Below are 18,778 nucleotides of genomic sequence, written 5' to 3'. Positions count from 1 at the left end.
GTGATGAAACCACGTGTTGGAGTTAGACGAATTGCGCCAGGGAGAAGGATATGGAAATTGATGGAAGCAAAGGAACAACGAGAAAAGAATTATAATGTAATAACGTAACAGAAGACCTGTTCGGAACCAACAAAAATATACAAGGTGTTTGTTCCAGATTTTTTTTCAGCCAAACTTTGTCAGCGAGTTCTACACACAAATCTAAGAAAAAGATGTTATATGAACATATGCTCTTAAATGTCTTATTAAGGACTTATAACTAATAATACAAAATGATATTTTTTTTCTTACTTTTTTTTTACTTTTGCCTGTAGAACACGCTGGCAAAGTTTGACTTAGAAAACCACCCTGTATGTCATAATATCAAGTTGCGTATAATAACATCGTCCATCACCGAAGAGGATCACAAATGATCGAACCGTCTCCAATAAAATACTTGAAAGAAGCCACCTAATTCTCATGCAATGAGCAGCCATCGAATCTATCGACACTACTAATTCCACGCTTATAAAATAACGTTGTCGTTAGCCAGCGATAAAGATTCGCCATTCAGAGCGGTGTTCTGCGCGTCTCACCCGGGCGTCTCTTCAATGGGGCGATCACTGGATCCTTGATTCACCAGACGCGGCTAACGAGTCCGAGAGGGGCTCCTTTAACGATCCTTTCAGAGTCAAGTTGACAAAACGCGGGAGGTGCGTGGCATAATGGGCCGGGTCTGGCTGGTCCGCTCGCGGATCCAAACCGGAAGGCCACAAAAGCGCCTCAAAGCGACTGGATTTCGCGTCGAGCAGGGACTGAAAGAGGGGCCGAGGGGGTCGGTGGAGGAAGTAACGCGAAAGTAGGAAAATGATTACACGGCCAGCGGCGTAGGCGAGCGGTAAAAGGGTCAAACGCGCGCGTTCTGCTCACGGAGAACGCCAGCCCAGGAGGATGAAACGCGACAAAAGCGTACCACCCGTGTCCCTGTCCCTCTGTCAGCCCTTCCAGGTAACGAGAAACCGTTGACCAGCCCCAAGAAACGCGAAACGAATCCGCAGAGCGGCGGGATAGGCAATCGTTCGAAAATTTTTATCGAGAAACTACGAGGGACAGTGCTCGTCCACTGTACAGAACTCAAGTTTATAGTGGATTATTTAATTAGTAACTGTTATATTATACTCATCGCTTGTTTTATCATTATGCTATATCATTTTCTGTTTCGAAAATGTCTAGTCGTCCGTCATATCTACATATGTACATAGTAAATAGTTATTTCTTGACGTGTTCTTCACATATGTTTTTAAGTATATCTTTATCTGTTTGATGTTTCAAATTCTCTGTGTATTTGAATTTGTTTGTATCGTTCGCGCAACTGTGAAGACTGAATTCGGTAAGATTGAAGTCACCCAAAGGTTATAAATAAAAATTAATTTGGTTTTAGAGAAGTTTTTTTAGTGAGTAACACCCCTATTCGATAAATGCGTTTTTAAGTGAAAAATGGCCCAAAAATATGGCAAGGTCGGATCCGACCCAACCCCAGTAAATGTGTGATCAGAAACCACCGCAGGAGAGGAGGGTTAATTTACACGAGAGAGAGAGGGCTCGCAAACGAATAATCGCAACACACTACGAACAAACCTTTCACGCTACAAATTTTTGCAAACTTCTCTTTAAACGTTATCTCGGCTCAGTAAAAATTTAAGCAACACCCATCCACCGGTTTCTGTTGATAAAAATTCCCAAAGCAGCGCAAGTTTTCCAAACATACATTTATTTACAACGAAAATAAAATTCCCTTTCGATTAGAATTCTAAAAGCAACGCGTTTTCGACAGCGAGACCGCGGAATGCGAAATCGGTAGCCGCTTAAGAGATTTCGCGGGAGGGTGCACGACGGCTGCGTCGATTCCTAGGACGTCTCCCTGCCCCCCGTACGTCTCCGGAACACTTTTTCGTGCCTACGCGCAATACTAGGGACGTGGCCACGGTCGAGCCTTGTGTTGTCCGTATTTTACTTTGTGCTCGGTGCGTAAGAGGATTATATCCTCCGCGTGGACGAAGAACAGTCCACGGGAGGGGGGTTGCGACAGAGACGGTCTCGCAGGAACGATCTCGGTAAGGATCGACGGAGAAAGAGAGAGAGAACAACTTGAGGGGGGGGGGGGTAAGAAGATACTGGAAGAAGACAGAAACGGCGGCAGGGTGAAAAGGGAGGTAAGTGGTGGGTATGCTTCACTTTTCACGGGGGCGCCATTGTTCCCTATTATCCGGCGTGATTAGTCGATGATGCAGGTAAGCTACCGCGGGGGGTCCCCATTATACTGCTGAGAGAACTACTCGCTCATCCGCGAACTGCGTGAGTTCCGTCGGAATATTGCGACCATCCTGCGAGCAGCTCTCCGTCTCCCTTCGCCTACCCTCGTTCCCCGTCGTTTCATCCCTGTTCGACGCAAGGAATCCCTGTCGGAGAGATCGGTATTCCTGAGTGGTCCGGTGCGGTCCTATCTCCCTTCCTCCTTCGTCGTCCTGCTCCTTCCTTCCACGTGGAGGCGCGCCCTGCATCTAACCGGCTGTCGACGAATCGGTTGCCGCCGACCTGCTGTGAAATTTATACTCTTACACAGGGCCGCAACAATGATCGTCGGCCGTTTTTGCACGGCCGATTTGTATTATCGTTTACCGAGGGCCGCCCTTTATCCACCGTGAACGCGAATCTGCTTTGCCGAGTAATTAGACCGTGGCCCGTCTCTCTTTCACCGTTCGACGCACCTGGACGATCGATTTCAAGTCGATTTCGCCAGCTCGAACCGTTTGGAGAACATACACAGTTTTTTTTAGGACACCTCGAGATGGGAATGCGTACGTTAACGAGTATAGAGGGACAGTTTTGGTCTTGGGAGCTGCGACTCCATGCGCGTGTGTGTTTATAGGTGTGTTTGGAAGAGAGGGAGCTGAACATGAAAATTCTTCATGGGAAGGGAAATCGAAAAGTTCCTTACCATTATGGAATCTGTGGTTTCGTTTAGGAGATGCGACGAGTCCGTTGTTAAGGGTTGCGAAAGATAGTATACTTAAATAGTCAAATAACCATGAGTTTAACATTAAACCTACCACGACCGGTACAAACGACTGTTTTAAGATTGTTGTATACAGTTTTTATATGCTTCTTATGAATTGTATGCAATGGTTTCATTCATTATTCAATCTAGTTTCACTTAAAATATTTTTGCATTTCATTAGACAAAGTGTCTCTAACAAATTTGTTCCATCGCAATAGTTATAAACGAACCTGGGTAAATTTAGTGTTAATATGTAATCCACAATGACGACACCTCCATTTGTAATAAATCGTCATGTTTGCATAGGAAGATCCTCGACTCCTCAAGCACCCAAGTACTATCCCAATATTCAACTACTTTAATACTAAATCGAGCCACAAATTCGTCAAACATTTGAATCGCAAAAATCTCGAAGATCATCACTAGAAAAAAAGTCTCTGATATTTAATCTTCGATTGCCAGTCCGCGAATCGTAGATCGAATCGATCTAGCCAACGTCCGTTTAATTTCCTTCGACCACGAATGGTCGGATGTCCGCAGAAAAATTTCGCGGCTTTCACGGGAAATTGAATAGCCATGGCGAGTTCCTCTTTCCGGTGGATTCTGGCTTCGGCTTCGATCGGTCTTCGCATGAAAATTAGTCTCGGCGCAAGTGGCACGGGACGAAGGCACGGGTGTTAGGGGTGGATCGGGAGGGGGAGTGATGACGAAGACAGGGGAGACAAAGCGTCCACGAAAATGAGCCCCGGGTTCTTTTAATTCGCGTTTACTGTGAACGGCGTCAAGTAATTAGTCGCTTACTCCGGCGAGTTTAATGTAAGGTATTAAAGCCGCCAGCCAACCAGCTCACCCGAGGCTTTTCTTCTCGCTGCCTTGTTCCAGCGACCTTCGGGGGCTCCTCGTTTACCTTCGTCGCCATTATGTCCCTCCCTTTCCTCTAGTTTTAAGCTGTGACCGCCCGTTAATCGCTTGTTATCTAACTGCTCCTCCGATTCTTCTTTCTCCACCGTTTTCTCCACCTCTTTTCTTCCCTACTCTCTCCGATTTTTCTTTTTTCTTCTCTCTCCTTTTTTTTTTACCTGTCAGCTGTATCCCTCGTTAAATAGGTATTATGTCACGGTTGTTGAGCTGATCGATCTTTCTCTCGGGCTCGGCCTGCCTTTCCTCCGACGCGCGTTTGTTGTCCGCATTGTGCCGCGGCGCGGGGGTGTCGTGTTATGAGTGTTCGATCACGCGATTAAGGCTCCCGGTTCGAACACCGTAATGGATTTTGTTTGGATGAGACGGAACGGTGCGTAAATTGCCTTCGAAGGGAATCGCTGAGATCGCCGGCTATGGAAACGAAAATGCGAGGACCGGGGAAGGACTGAAATTTTAGGCAAATGTTCATCAGTTTTCTCCTTTCAATATCAGGGGTATATATTTTATATTGTATCTGGTGTGTTAAATGGAGATCTGATAAATGAAGTCTGAATACTTGAAGTTTCGATAAAAGAAGCTTCTTTTACGAACATTTTTTCATGTTAACCGTTTGCCCTGCGATTTACTGTGGGACCATAATCAGGTATAAAATTCCTTGTGCCCTTTCATGCGACGTGTCTGACTCGTGTTTTTCATGTTCGACTCAAATTCGGTACCACGAGTCTCACACGGTGTCATAGGTTGAAGGGTTAAACTATAGAGCTCTAGAAACAGTACAACTTTCATTTGAAACATTTTTCAATACCGCCTAAAGTTTAGGAGTTAAGTAAATGTTGTCTAAGTGTCGCGTGGATATCCTTACCTACTCTTGGAACTGTTGGCACAGTTTTATTATTTCTATACCACGAGAAGATAGTATCACTCTATCTTTTCAATTCTTTTTGAAAGGGACAATAAAAATCTAATTTGTTGCAAACAAAGCTTCTTCAGAAGCATTAGTCTCGACACAATTCTCGACAATAATAGGGAGACAGAAAAGTAATGAAAATGTCTTCGACTTGGAAATGTTTTTCAATGAATAGTCGAAGGACTTTTTTTAAAAAGAGAATCGAACAACTGCTTTTACGCTGGCAAAAAGCGTTAGAAAATGATGGAAATTATTTTGTTGATTAGTATTTAAGTTTTCTTTGATACGTAAATGTTGATGACAATTTTGATTACTATTCGGCCCCCCTAACAGTATTCCTCGTATCGACAATAAATAAGTTTCAGCAACAGACCAGCAGCATAAGACTGAAACTTATCGCTGTTTATCGATAAAATTATGTCAATCAGACGAACTATCACGAATAGAGGTGATTGAGAGATGCTTCTCGGTGGGGGTGCGCGTTACGGGGTGGCAGTCAAAGCAGGATAAATTAAAACTCGTGACGATGATACAACGAGAGGGGTGGACGCTATGTTGCGGTCAATAATGGCGCTTTCACGTTTTGACTGGCGACGCGGGAATGCGATCTAAATTTCAGGGACGCGCGTCGGGGGCAGTGTTAATGGACGAGGGCGAGTGTATCCCCTAAGGACAATCGTGCCGGTCAAATTAGGTAACTTTCGTAAATAGCCTCGGTATAGTTCTCCGGCCAGGGAGGATGGCGGAGAATTAAGGGTTGCCCGAGCTTGCGTTTTTCTCTTCCAGGTAGGTGTCTCTTCGGGATTCGGGGAATTGGAATAGCTGCGCTGTTTCCCATCGGAGGGAAGCTAAGATTTTGTGGAAGTGGTCTTTAATAGCAAAACTACCACGGTCAACGCATACGTACATACAGTCAGTCCCATAAATATGCGTGCCCTCTGTGTTTATTGAAAGAAATTGTCTAAATTAAATGATAAGTTTGATGTTTTCAAATAAATTTTTCATTATTATTATTAATATGTATATACAATGAAAATTATTTTACACGACTGAATTCACACGAAATTATAATTTAATATTATTTACAGAGACTCAACACTCACGAAGGGATTAAACTGCATATATATGTATAAATGTAAAATTCACCTATAATGAAACATTGTATTCAAAACCGTGGAACTTATTATTTAATTTAGACAAACTTCTTTAATAAACATAGAGGGTATGAATGCTTATGAGACTGACTGTACATACCTTTGTAATTAAAGGAATGAAGCGCAAGCTAGATGATCGATCAAATTAATTCTCTATTAAAATAATTATTGTCCAAAATTACAGTAGAAGCATTATTAATAATCGATAGTAATATTCTGTTAAACAATCACGCCACTTCCAAACGTTAGTTTCATACCTTCCTGAATTTTCAGCCTCTGTAAATAATATTAAATTATAATTTTGTGCAAATTCAGTCGTGTAAAATAATTTTCACGATAAACTAACACATAGGTGTGTTAACCCTTTGCACTTCGCATTTCCTGATTTCAGTACATTTTTGTCCCGAGTCACTCGACATCGGATCGCAAAGGGTCAATTAATAGCGAGGAAAGATCACGTCTCTATGCTTGGACATTATTTTCAGGTCTTGATAAACTGGTCAGACGATGAACTCATCTCGTGCAACGTATTACGTTATAAACAGGAACAGAAATCTTTGTTTCGGAATAACCGCGCGCCCATAAACCATTGCATTTTCATCCCTTTCAGCGTCAAGTTCTCATGCGTTCTAACAAATGCGATCGCTACACGGACAAATGTACTCCTTCAAAGGACCGAAAGCATAAATGAAAAGTGATTTTTACTCTATCACGACCCCTTCTTCGGGCCACGTCGCGAAACGGATGACCAAACAAACGCGAACAAACGGAGAAAAAAAGAGCTCGTTGTTATTATACCCGGGCAAATAACGCGGCCCTGGGTATTGTCGGTCCGGGACGGGTTGCATTATGATTATTTTAATAAACATCCAGTTGGTCCTGGGTTCGATGGAGCAAGTATTTAACTAAAAATACGCGGACGGTTCGTTTATGAGCGTGCAATTAAGTAAACAATACATTGCGCGGTATAGGCTCGCAGGCTCGTTACGTGGGCGGCGATGCGAATATAATGTTGATACAGAATAAGCAAAAATCGTGGAAAACGCTGCGAAACGGAAAATGATATCGCGATCGTTTCGCGTAAAAAGCGCCACTCCGCCCTCCCTCTTCCCTCGCCCCTCCCCTCGCCCCACCCCTCGATCGCCCACGCTCTCTTCCCATTAAAATGCTCGACGTTCGATTCATTTTAACAACAACAAACATCCCCTAGGCTCTTTCCTTGTTCGACGGTATAAAACGGGACGCGAAACCATTCGCGATCTGGCGTACGGGATGTATGTATCTCACAATTAATTAAAAAGCCCTTCGAGCGAAAAAACCCTCAGCGGTAAAAAGGCAAACGAACGCGTCGGTGTTTCGAAAAAGCTCAATCTTCGATATTCGTTTCGATACAGGAAGCGGAATGGGGTTGCTTGCTCTAAACATAACGGCCGGTATCCATAATGGGAACGCGAGAGCATTCCCTAAAACCAATAAAAAACGCGAAGCTGAAAGCAACACAAGTTTTCCGGCGCCAGTGTTTCCCGGGATTGATCCGCTTCGTTCAAGATGATTTTCTGTTTCAAAGCGCGCAAAAACCAACCCCGCCCCACCCCCGCGCCCCTCGCGGCTGTTTGATGTACGCGCATTATCCCGGGCGTCTGTTTACCATAATTTATACGGAAAACAATCGACGTAGCGCGACGGAATTGTATTGCTCGATATCGATTCAGCGGTAATCGAACGTTTAAGCGAACGTTTAAGCGAGCGTTTAGCTAAATTGTGTTCGATGGCTGATGAAGAAACACGTTTTTATTCGAGTGTTAACTTTGTAGTATTGTCGGCGGGCCATTGCTTGAGAGTTTACGTACCGTTGAGGAAACTGGTAATTCGAGACAATTGAAAAGTATGGAACGCGAAACGAAGATACTATCATTACGTCACTTCAAATTGCATTCCTGGTTACGAAAAACTTATGAAAATCTTTTTATCTTGTGCGCTACATATTTATAACATTGATATTTCGAGACATATTTTGTAATTTTTATCATCCGCCAGTCGCGAATGTGTTAAAATATTATGAACTGGATCAATTTTTATTTATCTCTAGAGAATTTATGGACGCTGAACAGGACGATGAAAAATAACAGAAGCTGATCAGTGCAGTTCTCCTATAAAAATAGGGGAAATTATTTAATAACTCTGAGCTTCTCGTGGACTCATTCAATTTTGTTTCATACGATCGAAAATGGTTGGGTATACCTTGCAATCTAACAACAGCTTTTTAAGAATTTGAATTTTTCTTACCACCGGAAAATTAAGAGCCGCCCCTTACAACCCTACCAGTTGGTTACACATTTGTTCCTTTTTTTCTTTTCAATTTTCCATCACGAATACAAAATTCCCATCAACTTCCTCCCTCGACGTGTTTGTACAAACTCACGGATCCTAAAATTAAAGACAATGGACACTCGATGAAATAAAAATCAATGGGCGGTGTTTGAACGAGGATTATTTTACTGCCAGGCGAACGGCGGGACGCAATGCCGAGGCAGGAATCGAGACAAAGGGTTAAATCACCTCAAAAATCGTCTCCAGCGAATTAACTCCAGCCACGGTTGCCGCGACTCTGGAGTTGCCTACACGCTCCCTCGCATTCCCAGTCGCCCATTGTCTTTTTTTGCACACATTTTCCAGGTGTATTTTCGATGGTTCTTGAGCCGGACCCGGCTGAAGCCGGAAAAATTCCTCGGACTGCGCCGTTTGGGATACGGGAGCCCACGAAAAGTCGTAGTTTCGACCCGCGAGACTTGAGGCTTCGACGCACACCCCTGCTCGGATGCGTTTCCCTCTCGTTGTTTCTGTTTGTACTCGCACATACACGATCGCACTGTCTGTCTCTGCTGCATGAATTTTATTTCATCTTCAAAAAATATAGGAGATATATGTGCAAATACACGGAGAGTTTTAATAATAACATTTTCATTTCGTGTTGCATATATTTTAACCCATTCACTGCCAACTACGAATCTCGTAGTTCGAATTAATTGCAATTACTCAAGGGATTAGTTTATAGCCTTGAGTCACGAATTATTGCAAAAGAAGATCGTAAATTTTCTTTTTAAAACTACAAAATCGATATCACTTTTTATTATCAAAATAATAATAACTTAGATTACACATCTGTATTAAATTTCTACCCTTAAATTTGCCTGGCAGTAAACGGGTTAAAGTAAATTTGTATTATGAATAGAATTGGAATCTCTGTCTCAGAAGGAATTAAATAATATAAACCCTTTTTGTTTTTATTGTGTTGTTGCGGAGTTCTTATGTAACGCAAGTAAAATATACTGCCCTAACCTTTCGACCAATTATCAACCCACCTCAGAGATACAATCAGAAATTATAGAACGGTACAAAAGTATAACAACGCACAAACTTGTTCCCAAGCAAGAATTTCAATTCATCTTCCGACTCCATTTTTCCAAACATTGAAAAGGCTTCATCAATCTATTACACGCGGTGATTCATAGCCTCAAACTGGTAGTCAATTTTCCTAAATGGTTGGAACATCGAAAAACCTTCGAGTTTTAATTAGTCCCGCGATTCGAATGTTGGAACAAACTCCACACGCAAGTCTAAACCCTCCCTTTTCTCCATCCCTTGCGGCTTGTGAAACGGTCAACCGTTACCAGCACCATTTCGCATTAATCCACGCGAACCGCGGTGGTACAACGTGGCCTTTCGAACAACGGCGTAGACGACGAGCAAAGGGTGGTCCCCCGACGGATTTTGCGTTTCGGGCCGTTTCTGGCAAACCGAGCAAGAAACAGGGAGGGACCGAGGGGGTGGGTGGTGACGACTTTCTTTGGGAATGGCTGAAATGGAGTCTTGCGCTCGCGATGATTACGCGCCGCGAAAGAAAGAAAGAGTGGAACAAAGAGGAGGCATGAAAGGAAGGAGGAGACAGGTAGTGCCAGGGACGCGGGGGTGGAACGAGGAGAGAGATTCTCATACTCCGTCGCGACTGGGTCTCCGTGATATTGCCGCCCGACTAAATGAAACCGCACGTGAAAAAAACGCCAGGCAAGAGAAAGGTGCAAGAGCGCTTCGTCGACGCTCCAGCGAATCGTCGTCCCGACGCCTACTCGTTCGATTTTCTCCGCGAGCCCGACGACCACCCCTTCCGCCGCCGCCACTGGCGCCCCTAGCATTCGCGATTCGGAAAATTCCAACCGGAGGTTTTGGGACGCGTTCCTATAACACGTGAATTCGCGGGGATCGACGTTTGCGTTTATCGCTGATTGGATTCGGAGGCCAGTCTGATTACTTCGACTCTTACACAAGGGCTTCTTCAACTTTTTTGTTTGTTTGCCATCACCTATTTTGTAGGTGAAAAATTATTAATATACTTCTGCATCAGTTCTTATAGAATTTATGGATGTCGCGAATTAATATTTTTCTGTTATGAATCGATCGAGTCCTGTGAACGATCATTTGGGAACAGATCATTCGTAATGGCATAATTAGTCAGGTTTATATATATAATAATTATTATTATTCATGTACAAATATAAAATAATAAAAAAATTGGAGTCTGTTTCTGAAGTATATTTGGAAATACTAGAATATTTTATGTGTACACATGAATAACACGCGTGTTTGTTAGTATTATTTTGAAATCTCAGAATATTGTGCGTGTACACATGAGTACATGTTTGTGATTGTTTTGAAATATCAGAATATAATGTGTTTGGAATAAATTAATGTTTACCATAAAAATTACAACAAACAATACTCGTTAATTACGCGAATTTGTGAAATTCTAGATTTCGTATAACATTTTGTGAGTGTTATTTCGGAGATCGTCATTGTTTTGGAAGATACAGAGTGATCTTTCAACGCTGGAATTATTCCGCAAGAACGCCCTATTGTAAAAGAGCAACGTAAAAATGTCTTTCCGAATAACTCCCTTCTGGATCGAGTTTCAGATCCCTCGATCGTATCTCCTGAAGGGGTGGTTTGCGACTACATTACTCGGCTATGGTTGAATACGCATGAATGTAATCTGTGTGCCTTGTTACGGAAAGAAACTCGACATCCGTTCAGAAAGCTAATCGCAAACCTGAAATCTTACAAAGAGCGCGGTTGCGAGGGCAGTTTTGAAGATACCAGAGTTATTAGTCATTACGATTCATAAAACGATTCTCTCACTATTCGTACTTCTATTAATCGTCCAACATTTATTTGTTTGGAATTATATTCTCTATGCTTTTTACTGCACAAATATTAATATTAGAATGATGTACATTTAATGTATAGCTAAGAACTTTTATTATACACGAATATTCTATGAAGCTTATCCTGCATTTTATTCTCCACCTCAAAGACATAAAAAAATGTTTAGAGTCCCTATCAGAGAAGCTACAGAAAAAGAGTATCAAACTTCCCTGCGTTCCTAGAATTTCCTAGAATTTAATATTCTCCAAGATTTATCCAAAACATTTTCTGAAATTTCCACAAACAACATGTACACCACAAAAACGAAACAAAAGGTGCGATTTCATTTTAAATTGCCTCATAATTTTATTTAAATTCTCACAACGCCATAAATCATCCCTGTTCGCTTTAAGAGGTGTTCTTTCTACTAAATAAAATATGTATAAAAAAAAAGCAGGAGAATTTCAACACGTTTCATCATTTCCATTTACCACTCCAGAGGGTGAAAAGGCCCCGCGATCAAATTTTCTCTCTTTGCGCGCGACAGAGGAGGCCGCGCGCGTCGGATTCCCGCGCTGGATAAAGACATTCGTTGGAACAGCTCCCGTTGGCGAACAGGCTGCTCTCCATTCTCTGGTCGTCCGAGCGCGGTTGACCGTTGCCAAAGGACCGTTCATCGCTGGAAACGAAAACGGCGAATCGTCGAACGAGGGAACCAGCCGCACAAGCTCGCCTCCGTAATGCGGGCTTTCCACATGCAAGGATTATCGTCGCCAGCAGTGCGCCAGTTTAATGACGCCAACGTCGGAGGCCAGTTTACATTTTCACGGTTTTCAACGATACTCGAATCGATTCTATCAAGGTCTGGACGTTCATGGATCGCTTCAGCGCGTGGGGAGCAGGTGAACTAGTGGCGCCCCTGGCTGGCGTGCTCGCCGTGCGCTGAAATTATCGTGGTGTCTAATTTTTACGTGGAATCGATTCAAAGTGATGTTAAGAATTCTTCTCTTCATTTATAGATATCTCAAGCGTATCAACTAAAAGCACACTTTATTGAATACTCCCAGCGCCATTTTCAGGAGGATACCGGGCCCGAAACTGCGGGACCATTCTGGACAACCCGTTAATTTACCATCGCGATCCCGATAAACTTCTCCTCGGAGGCACCTGGTCCACGAGCTATCTCCTCTTCCTCGCGCAGAGGATTACTGACGCCAGGTCAAGTGGCGCCAGTCGAATCGACGCCGTTTCTGGCGCCAATAATGTTTGCATGTGGGAAGCCAGCATAACACAAGAGACGAGGACGAGGACAAACGCGGAGCGAGACCGACAGAGGGACAGAAGGGGATGAGTCCGCGCGCCGTGGGCGCGGGAGCGGGTCGTGTGGCGAGCAGGAGGGAGAACCAGGAGGGCGTTGGGGGGCCTAGGTTGGCGGGAGGGGGAGGAGGAGGAGGATGGGGGAGGAGGGTGGGGGGGCGGGGCGCGATCGATCGGATGGCTCTGGTTGCCTCCGGTTCAAAGAAAAGCCGGCGCGCGGAATCGGGTGCGGTAGGTAAAGCGTGTATACGCGCGACATCCGGCTAATCAGAAAATGTAGGAGCGCGGGAGACTAATAGAGAGTGAAAAGGCATCAGGATAAACAAACAGCGGGGCCGAGTGGGAGGTTTGGGGGGGGGGTGGAGGATCGAGAAGAGGGGCCGCGAGTAACAGGCCTCTGGTCTCTCGCGGTGCAAGAGGAAAGGTCTTCCGTTCGTCCTCTCTTCATCTGCCCCCCCCCCCGCCCTCTCGCCCCCCTTTCTCGGCGGAGAAACGGCCAGGAGGAACGGATGGGAATGCGGAAGAATCGCGCGGCGGAGGGAGGCGGTGGTTTGGGGGTAAGACGAGAGAGAAACCTGGAGGGAAAAACGGAGACACGGAGGAAGACGAAAACGCGCGAGGGTGGAGGAGGAAATTACAGCAACGGAGCGAGAGGGTGTGCAGGCGACGGAGGCAGAGAAAGACGATAGAGACGAGGGTACGAGGAACGAAGAGGGACGAGGGCGAGATAGGGCTATTAGGGTTGGGTATAGGCGCCGCCCCGGCTATTAGAGGGTTGTTTCGCCCTCCCCCCTACCACGACGCTGAAACGCCGCGGTGCACGCATACACGCGTGTGTGTTAGCGTCGTCGGCCCCCCCCCCCCCCCCCCCCCCCTCTCTCTGATCTCTCTGCCACGGTAGTCGTCTGTTTCTCCTGTACGAGAGGGTTGCCTCCTCCTCGACGTGTGATCGCGCGCGCACACACGGGCCGGTCCACGTGTCCCGGGGCTCACGGTCGCTTGTACACTTACACGCGTGGTCGAGTCGGGTTTCCACGGCAACGGGGCGCGCTCGCGGGTAGTAGATGCCTTTAATAAGTATCTTCTGGCGGAGATGGACCCCAGCTGGCGCGTGTGTGCGGGGTACGGCCGCTCGGACCGGATACGACACGTACGAGCACCACCTTCTCGCGGCGGTGAAGGGCGGTTGGTGCGTTAAACCATCGTACCCTCCCACCCCTTCCGTCGCTGGTCCGCGGCTCTGTGTCCTGATCCTCGGAGGCTCCCTTTTTCTACCGTTTAGTCGCCGCGATCCGCTGGGGTAATAGATGGCGGTGGCAGAAATGCGTTGTACATCATCTATAGGGGGGCCCCACCAAAATAGAATGGTCTTTTCGGGGGGCTCGTGAAGAAAAGAGTAGACCATGTTGTTTTGGAATTTTTTTCGTATTTTTCATGGTGTTTGTTTGGGGTGTTGGATATTTTCTTACTTTTGTTGGCGTGGACTTGGGGGTGAAGCAATATGGCACCCTTTGGGACTACTTTTTTAATAAATCGGCACACGCGGAAAATAGTGTAATATTGTAACTGGAAGGATGTCTACACGTGTATAAAATTGTTATCATGCATGAACGATTTACGAGTTATGGCGGAATTAATATTTAGAAAACCGTACACACAATTTATTAAATGAATAGAATATCGAAAACTCGGACCAAATTCTCGGTTACGAAAATATACCTAACTTTATAGATGTATAGATCAAACAAACCCAAAAGATATCAAAATATCCACCTTTACTGATACATTTACACCCGCATACAAAACAACCCCCGAAATATCTAAAAATCAGACACCAAGAACAAACTCATAAAAATGTCTACCCTTAGAGATTCATTCACACCAACCCGCGACACCACCCTCAAAGTACCTAAGTCTGAAAGAAAAAAAACGAATTAAAAGAACACCCACCCCCGCTGATTTATTCACGCGTACAGACTGGAACTCGTAACGCAGATAAGAATTTGCCTACCTACGTCGAGTAGCTGGCGCGGTTGCTCGTGTGCCGGGCACTAATACCGCGACGGGGTGAAGGGGGGTGGTGGAACGGTGCGCAGTTGGCGGTGTACAGACGAGCAGATTTCGAGGGAGGGTTGGGAGCGGGGACGGTGATACATCGGTATGCATTTCAGCCGCTGGAAAAGAGGGAAAGAGGACGCAGGGAAAAAGGGCGGAGAGGATCGAGAAAGTAGGGGTAACCCTGTGGAAGGAGGCAGTTGGAGGGGTGAGAAACCGGGACAGAAACGAGGGTTGGCGGGGCCGGGAGGCAGGGAGGGTTGGTGGTGGCGGTAGCAGAACGACGCCGGCGACAGCTCGTCTAAATGCTAATAGCTTTATCGACTGGATCTCAAAGTCCCCGAGTTTCGATTCTTGCTCCGCCTTCTCTCGCGTCGCGCAATCCACGTTCCCGTCCGCGTTTCCACGCTCTTTGTACGCACACCGAGGATAGAGACGCGGTGATCATCCCCGTCACATCCCCCGGCTTCCCCGTTCCGGCACCTTGCCGTTCCACCCTTTGCTCTTTTCCACCCTTTGTTCGACTGGTGTTACCGGCGGTATCACCGATTTTTTGGATGAACATTGTTTCGACTTTTCGCGATGTCTTCTGACATCGTTTTATTAGCTTATTCTGGCGGAACGGTATCCACGGGGGAGGTGTATAGATTAACTGCACGGCGTTATAGATAATGTAAGCCTCGTTATCAGAAGTATAAATGTATTAGTAGAGTTTGTTCTAGCGGGGGAGAATTTAAACAAGGTGAATAGGTTGGCTGGTTTGCACTGTAGATAATGTAAGCTGCGTTATCATTGATATAAATATATTGATAAGAGAGAGTTGGAACAGGATGCACAGGTTAATTGTTTCATATTACGGATTGCTCGAGCTATATTATCATATCGTATATGAATGTGTAAATAAATGTATGGGGGGTTTATTCTCTTATTTCTATATTTAGTTTTGTTCATTCTTTGTATACGCAGATACATAGTGGTATCATCATCCCTCTCTCCCATTGCAGCACCTTGCCCTCCTACCCTTTGCTCTTTTCCTCCCTTTGTTCAGTCGGCGTTACCGGTGTATCAGCGATTTTTTGGACGAACATGTCCCCTGCAGGCCGTGTTTGTTCCCTTGGTTTCACAGGCCTTCCGGGTCGCCGCGCCATTGCTGTGTTTTCATGCTTTTCTTTTAACCCCCTCCCTATTTATTCTTAGGAAACCGCTAAACTGTACGAGCAAGGAGAAAAGTAGCGTGGTCATCATATATACATTTGTTCAACCCTTTATATCCAAGTGTGGCCCTATCAAATGTGATTTTAATGCAATAGTATATTTACATACATAAATAACCCTCTATAACTCTACATGTATTCTGATGTAAAATTCCCAGTATCTATATTTATGATCAATCTAATAATAATAAATCTAAAACTAATCAATCTGTAAATCGTGGTTTTAAATCAAGGAAAGGCCTAGGTATAATCTGTTTGCAATTGCTCATACCAAGGCGTGTGCACCTTTGAATTTATACCAGTATTACAAGTGCTTATCAGTGGTTCGGTAGCGGAAGGATTACGGAATGCTAAGACGAACTCTTTTTTTAAAATTATTTTATTATTAGCAATTAGTGATGCGCACGAGACGAAACGAGGCGGGATTTCTACGATCTCGATATCGATCTCGAATTTTCGACAATTTCGAATATATGATCACGATCTCGATCTCGACGAGATATCGACGAGAATTTGAAATGATCTTGATCTCGCCCAAATCTCGATATGAATCTCATGCTGAATCTCGATATCGATTTCGAATGTTACAAGTAATCTCGTCTCGTGCGCATCGCTATTAGCGATACTCTTACCACAATTATTGACGTAAATTATTTCGACGGTAAACCAATCGAATTAAACTGATTTGTGCTGTTGCAAGCAAAGTATCGGTCTCCTGCGGGTATTAACCCGAACGCGCTAAAGTAGCATTAAAATTCGAGGTCAGCAAGAAACCCAAAGGAAAGAAAACGCGGTCCATTTTCGAGGAATCGCATTACGGGTGGCGCGCGGGGTCGTTTCTCCCCCGGCGTCCCTGAAATACGCTCGATGTGTTATGTTATCGGTAGCAATGGCTACGTCCGCCAGCAAAGGGCAGGAATACTTTGAGCAGCGGCAGGTCTTTGATCAGAATCTATCAAAAGGATTGGTTGCTCCATTGTGGCCCGCGTTCCGCGTCGGTATTACTTGCTATTGCGATCAGAACGCGGCGGCGGTGGCGTTTCCCTGCCTACGAATATTAACGTTCCGCGGGATGCAGCCCTGGTCACAATGCCGCAGCCAATCTCTCTGATAGTAGCACCGAGAAACCTTTCCCGATCCGATATCAGGCTAACTAGTTATCGGTACTCGGGTTTCTGCCTTAACTCGCTTCTACTTTGCATGCCGAGCGCGCGCCAGCGTGCTTGTTTCGCCCCCTGATTCTACGGGGCGAAGCGTCGCGACCAAGTCAAAGCAGAAAATTGCAAACTGTCCCGCTCCTAACGAGCCCCGCTGCTCGGATGCACTTATCGCAATTGCATTCTCCCGCTACCGCGTGCTCAACCCACGGTACGACGCGGTTGCGCGCTCAAGAACCGCCAGTGGACTTGAAGACAAGTTTGTTATCGAAAGCAGGTTTAAAAGCAGCTGAAATTGGGTAGCTTTAGACTGTATCTTGTTTTCGTATAAGCAATACGTATAAGTAAGTGATACGTTATTTGGTTCTGACACAGAGATGCCAGATTCGGGCCGCGAATCCCCGTTTCGACGGTGCCGGTCTATGTTTCTATCCCCACTACTTACGCGCGCAAACCCACGACAGCGCGTACGTGAATCGGACACGTTCGGAAAGATAAAATAAGATCTTTAGATTTAGACTAGCAGGGATAATACCAAGGAGCCGTGGCCGGTACTAGACCAACCAGGAGTCTAAAAAATTCCATGTTCCTGCGGAAAAGAATACGTAGGAGAAACCAGGAGGATTATCGATACACGCATCAAAGAACATGAGAGATGCACTCGATTAGGTTTCACGTGGCACCTCCTGTGCTCACCATTAGAGGGACATAGCTTGTACCACGCATTTCTCACAAGTACTTCTCGCCTAACGTTCATATACAGGGTGTCCCAGCCTAAGTGATACAGAAGTAATACAGAGTTCTAACTCCAAAACTATCGAATGCAAAATTTCAAATATGGAAATTGCATGGTAAAATGGGACTCATGTTTCAGCGAGAAGGAATTTTTGTTAACTTTGTTATTTAACGAGATATGATGGTCAAGTTTCGTTTTTCAAATGGAACTATATATTTATTTTTATACCATGCGATAACACTCTTCAAGACGAATTCATTAAACTTTAATGTATTTACCAGATTTTTATTAGTTTTCAAACTATATCGCTTCAAAGTATAAGTCATTCCCGACCGGCGTATAAGGCACGGGCCTGCTAGGTAGCCTTACTAACGAGTCTACTAAATACCAGGCCCAGGACGAAACGCTCCCTTCCATTCCCCTCCCCTTTCGCTCACCCTTCACAGGCACCGCCACCGCAGATTATACACCACACAATCTGCAATAGCTGAGCATTCGATGGAAACCGATCATCGCATACAATATAACAAAACGGACGGACTAGTTAATTCTTACTGCTTTCGGATCTACTTCGCGAGCATCTTATTGAACAGACGTTTCGATCCTTAACACTCACAACCCTCCTCGGCGTTTAAGAATGGTCCTCGATCATATTCAATCAAAAAGTATCCTACGGTATTGTCCTCAACTCACACTCTTATCGATCGCTAGGAAACTGAAAGCAAAGAATCGATGACCTCTTGCGGTTTGACCGTTTTGTATAGTGTATGTATGTACATCGAAAGCTCGCGGAGTGAAATATCCACGGACACCACGATACGATCGGAAGTCGTAATGGAAACATCTGTCGGTAATGTGGTTACCATTAGGCAATTAAAACGGCGAGGACGTATTAAAGCAATTTCAGCGAGGTGCAGATAATCGTCGCGTGACAGCCTGAAAGCCCGCGTTCGTATTCTTCGGGGGAATTCTGTTCGAGCCTTTCATCTCGAATATTAACGTTCTAGCTTTGGAAAACGGAATTTTTTTTTTACCCTCCCCCACATAAAGGAATTTCATGACTGACGTATTGTCGGCCACT

The sequence above is a fragment of the Hylaeus volcanicus genome, chromosome 4, assembly GCF_026283585.1.
Source record: "Hylaeus volcanicus isolate JK05 chromosome 4, UHH_iyHylVolc1.0_haploid, whole genome shotgun sequence".
NCBI lineage: Eukaryota > Metazoa > Arthropoda > Insecta > Hymenoptera > Colletidae > Hylaeus > Hylaeus volcanicus.
The sequence above is the reverse complement of the archived record's forward strand: the minus strand, read 5'-3'. Positions refer to the sequence as shown.